General features: G+C 37.0%; 1 non-coding gene across 1 annotated transcript; it reads right to left on the bottom strand.

Moving 5' to 3' along the window:
- Window positions 1-1,681: 1,681 nt before the first annotated feature.
- On the bottom strand, window positions 1,682-1,791 carry LOC123392085. The gene has a single exon (XR_006606747.1). It is a non-coding gene; the product is annotated as a U6 spliceosomal RNA (small nuclear RNA).
- Between the last annotated feature and the right edge of the window lie 3,875 nt (window positions 1,792-5,666).

Here is a 5,666-nt window from a genome sequence, read left to right as displayed (position 1 = left end):
GGTGATTCACAGACCTGTACCCCTGGGGATAAAAATATATGTTTATAAAAAATAAAAAATAAGATGGTGGACAAAAAAAAAAAAAAGAAGTACCCTCCGCATTGATGCCGGTAGGCTCACCTTCTCTGTATGCGTAGTCTGTTAGCAGCATGGTCAACATTTCCAGTCAACTCTTTCATCTAAAATTTCATTTACATACAATTCAAATCTGACAAAGTTACTTTCACAGTGAGGTAGAAGTTTCTACCATATTGCACACATTTTGCTTCCTGCCATGATGCTTGAGTATTTTCAGTTACATGTTTTATGTCATGAATCTTCCCAAACTCTGCTAAAGAAATGACATGATCTCCAGTTGTAGCTTCAGGAGTCTGTCCAAAAGTCCATCTAAGATAAAAAGCTTTAAAAGTTGAAATACCTTCTCAGGCCAGATGCTGGCTTAATCAAGTCTCGCGTTTGGTGGTAGAAAGGCAATTTTCACGCAAGTACCCTAGAAAATTAGAGTGACCTGGAGTATTGTCTGCCAGTATTAGTGCTTTAAATGTTCTAGATTATTTCGCCTTTTGTATCTCTCTACCCCTGGGAGATAAGGAGACAACATGACTACATGTTTGTTGTCTATGCTTAAGTAGCAGATACACACAATCACTACCAGACTTTGAAAGAAATGACATGATTTGTCCTGGTCATGATTTGCATCTGTTATTTATGTAGTGATTCGTGGAGTGAAGAGATAGTAACCAATAGTTCTTTATGCAATCACTCACAGGTAATATACACTGACAGCTGAAATTTGAACAGTGTTTGGAGGGGACTGGTGTTATTTAATTAAATCAGAAAACTGAAATACTATGGAAAAGGAGAACTACTTTTACTAAGCTTAACAAATTTATCTGAGGATTCTGTACTTAATTTTTCTCTTCACAAAAATGTGCTTAGCCTCTCATTTTTTTCCCAAATGATGGCAGTGAGCTTTAAAATTTAAGAAATAATTGGGTCGCCTGGGTGGCTCAGTGGGTTGAAGCTTCTGCCTTTGGCTCAGGTCCTGGGATCGAGCCCCGCATCGGGCTCTCTGCTCAGCAGGGAGCCTGTTTCCCTTCCTCTCTCTCTGCCTGCCTCTCTGCCTACTTGTGATCTCTGTCAAATAAATAAAAAATAATTAAGAAATATTTTTAATTTGGTAAACTGTAAAGTATAAATTATTTTAACTTCCTTACACTAATAAGCAGGATAGTAGTTGGAATCTCCCTTTCATCCTATGTGCAGCTCAGGCAGGCAACAGGACAAGAAGATTTATTCTTCTTGTCATACGGTCAGCCAAGCAGCCACTAAAGGTTGGATCTCTAGTGCTCTTGTTTGTATGTATAACGACAACAGCACTCAGGACTAAACATAGACCTTCACTATGTTAACCAGTCAGGAGTGGAGTCTTGAAGAAGAAAATATATCCATAATTATATGCATAGTATCCTTAAGAAATTACGGAATTTTGGGGGAGTAGGTAATAGGCCTACTCTTTTGGAAGTTGGAAGTATCAGTCTGCCTTCTTCTGGCAAATCAACGAAAAGGAAAGTTTTCCTCAGGTTCTAGTAACTTAAAACATTTTTTAAAACAGGTTTGCTGAGATATAATTTGCACAATATAAAATTCCCCTTTGTAAGTGTACAGTTCAATGAGTTTTAAAAACAAGGAACACTTGATAAATTTGCATGTCATTCTTGTGCAAAGCCATGCTAATCTTCACTAAGTTGTTCCAATTTTCATTCCAATATATACTGCCAAGTCGAGCACTCTCCGAGTTTTAATTTTTGGCAGAAAATTGCCACCTAATATTTTTCAGAACATAGGGGAAGGAAATATTAGACTTCTTTTTATGATGGACATCGTATTTATATTTAATATTTATTTTGGAAGCATTTAAAATATTATATGGATAGATAAATAACCAGATTCAATCAAAATGTAGTGAATCTTCATCTTAGTTTTAGTATGTAGTTGTAATCCGTATTCTATAACTGAAAGAAGACATTTCCTCAACATTAAGAAACTTGACGGAAGGGAAAGACTGGGGTATTTTGGAGTGAGGATACGGTCTCATATCTTTTGACTCACATCACACTGGGATAGAGGTTTCTCTATCTGGTGCTGCTCCATCAAGTATAGTAATAGTAGGTGTTCTTTATTTTGGTCTCACATAAATCATTCTAAGTTCTCTGCGTGTGGCATTTCGTGTCGTCCTTATGAGAGCCCTATAAAGTAAGTGCTATGATTTTCAGTAGTGCATAGATGAAGAAATTGAGGTACAGTGACTTTAGGTATACCGCCCAAAGTCATAAAAATAATCGGGGACACCATTGGGGCCCTAGTTCCAGAGTCCATTATACATACTTCACATTGTCTCCCCTAATAGCCAGTGAGCACAAAGGGAAAAGACAAAGACTGGAGTCCCTTGTTAGAATTTTCCTTCTGGAGCAGAAGGGATAAAAGAAGGAACGGAAAGGAAAATTTCCATTACTGTCGGGACAGGTTTTTCCAAGCATCTCACAAACCACATTCTAATAGTAAATCATTTTGATGTAAAGATCTCTATTTCTAAACTTTTATATTTTCAGATTTGAGGTCTTGATTTATGGGTTTTTCAAAAAAATGGAAATAATTTTCCACTGTGCTAAAGGAGAAAGGAAAATACAGACAGAAGCACCTGTGCTCAACACTGAGCTTTAGGATGGTTTTACCTGTTGCTCTCTCTGCTTGACGTTGCTCTGCCCCACATATGACATGATTCATCTGCTTACATCATTCCATGTCTTTTCATGAGTCCTCTTCTTAGACCTTCCTATGTACAGCAGTAATTCTCCATATTCTGCCTTGATTCTGTTTTATTTTTCTCTCTTGTACTACTCAACCTAAGTTCAGACTGATACTTCCAACTCAAATTCCAGACCTCAAGGCTATGGCTCAACCTCTTTTTAAAACTATGTCTGCGTCTTTAATCACTGAGAACAGTGGTTTTTAAGGCCATGGAAAATAATAGAAAATCTGATAACGGCACATTTTTTTTTTCTATCTAGAGTTGCATGTGAAATATTCTTAGAGTAACAACACTAATACTATCATCAATGATTACTGAACAGTTAGCATTGTTTTACGTTTGCTCTCTGTATTATTTTCCGTTTTTTATAGCTGTTCTATACCAATTGTCTGAGAATATAGCCATTTCATACCATCTTCTCTGCCTTGTCCCTCATTTAGTCTTGGTGCCACAAGTAACTTTGTATTTATGCTCTACCAGTCCTTACATCACTGTCTCTCTACTCATTTTGCTTGTCAGAAGGTTATTCTCCATTAGATTCCTTAGTAAGGGCTCAAGGGAACAATATTCCCGGAATTATTGCACACTGGTTAGAATTTGCCTAAGCCCTTTGAACTTGAAAATATGTTTGGCTGGGGGTGCCTGGGTGGCTCAGTGGGTTAAAGCCTCTGCCTTAGGCTCAGGTATGATTCCAGGGTCCTGGGATCGAGCCCCACATCAGGCTCTCTGCTCAGCGGGGAGCCTGCTTCCTCCTCTCTCTCTGCCTGCCTTTCTGCCTACTTGTGATCTCTGTCAAATAAATAAATAAAATCTTAAAAAAAAAACAAAATAAAATATGTTTTGCTGGATAAAAATAATTCTTCGCTCACACTTTTCTTTTCCTTGAATATCTTAAATATGTTAACCACATTTTCTTTCCTATAAAAGTCATGTATTCTTTTACCTTTGTTTTCTAGATACCTAAATGATTATTTTCTCCATCTCTCCCTTCATTCCTCTCTTTTTAAAGTCACTTAGTTTTACTGGAATATGTCTTTGTTGTTATGGCTCATTTTCACAGTAATGTTATGTACAGTTCCAATATGCAGTTTTACATCTTTTATTTTAGGAAACTTTTCTGCAATTATTGGATTTGGTATTTGTTCTGTTTCCTTACTTTTGGTTTCATCTTCTTTCTTCTCCTACTATCCATATGTTCAACTTTTTTTTTTTTTTTTGCCTGTCTTCAATATTTTTAACTTTCTCTTGATTCCTTCTTTTTTTTTTTTATTACTTGTTGAGTTCTAAAGTTTTTCTCTCTCACTTTTTATTTTGCTGAAGCTATCATCTGCTGTGTTTACCCCCTACTTATGTTATTTCTCATTTTTGGAATTCTCTCTTCTTTTATTTCTAATTATATCCAGAGTTATGGAGCATTGTTTCTGAGCTTTTCTAGTTCTGGTTTATGTTGTTTTCTTTCATGTTTTATAGCATTTTCTTAATGTTTCTTAGCTAGTTTTGAAATAGTAGGTTATAGTTTTGTTCTGTTTTGTGGGCATATTTTTTCGCAGGCTTTTATTGTTTGTAGTACATTATTCTGCTTTTTTCCCTCTGTTTTTCTTATGATAATTTTCTATGGGAATGACCTTGATATTTATGTTGCTCATGTTTATATGAAATGAATTTTTCTAAGGCAAAGCTTAGGAAAGTTTATATAACTTTACAGAGCTCCCTCTTCTGTTGTTTTATGTGGTTTAAAAATGTGGTAATGTGCTCTCTGGGATTTCATCTGGACTTCTACCCCCTTTTTCTTTGCTGCTTCTATCCTGTTCAGTTTCGGTTCCTCTTCTAACAATTCCTTCTCAGTGTGGGTTCTTGTCCTTGACGGCCAGTTCTGAGAGCTAACAGGTGTTCTCTGTTCTGGTTGTTCAGTATTTCTTGGAAGGGGAGAGATTACATTCACAAACTCCTTATACTTTCAGCTGTTGTTCCCACATTGCTCTCTGCTTTCCAGTGAATGTGTGTTGGCAGTTTTAGTGTCCTATTCTCAGACTCTGAAGATACTGATCTGTTATTTTCTTCCTCTTTCTCCTGTAGAGATGCAGATATCATGAAGTTTTAAAGTTATAGGTAGTTTGCCTCTGCCCCACATATTTTGGAGCTTACAGGGATAATTATTCATCAAGTTTTAAAATTTTAATTTATTTTTAAAATATTTTATTTATTTATTGGGGGGGAGGGCAGGAGGAGGTCAGAGGGAGAGGAAAAGCAGATTCCCCATTGAGCAGGATGCCTGATCCACTTGGAGCTGGATCCTGGGACTCCAGGATCATGTGCTGAGCTGAAGGCCCAGGCTTAACTGACTGAGCCCTCATCTCATTTTGTTTTATTTTTCAAATTAAAAAATACGTATTTATTTATCTGAGAGAGACAGTGAGAGAGCACAAGCAGAGGGGAGGGGCAGAGGGAGAGGGAGAAACAGGCTCCCCGTTGAGCAGGGAGCCCAATATGGGACTCAATCCCAGGACCCTGAAATCATAACCTGAGCCCAAGGCAGAAGCTTAATCACCTGAGCCACCCAGGCGCCCTCTAATTCTATTTTAAATGCTATTCTGCTTTACTAGTTTTGCCATCTAAGTGCTCTGTTTTTATGTGGGGATTTGGTGGGATTAAAAGTCTGCAGAGCCACCTCTACCATCTTCCTAGAATCCTCCCTCTTATGTCTGTTTTCAACACGTACCTTTAATTACACGGCAGCCATTTGACTTTCCTCAGTAAGTTCTTTTTAATATTAATTGGATTACATAATATGTACATATATATTAATATATTAAAGCCAAAAATTACCAGTCACTTAACCTGACACTTTTAAAGA

Source organism: Mustela putorius, unplaced genomic scaffold (assembly GCF_011764305.1).
Source record: "Mustela putorius furo isolate JIRA1106 unplaced genomic scaffold, ASM1176430v1.1 tig00000430_pilon_pilon_pilon, whole genome shotgun sequence".
Lineage (NCBI taxonomy): Eukaryota > Metazoa > Chordata > Mammalia > Carnivora > Mustelidae > Mustela > Mustela putorius.
Note: the sequence above shows the minus strand (reverse complement) of the source record. Positions and strands in the feature narration are given on the sequence as shown.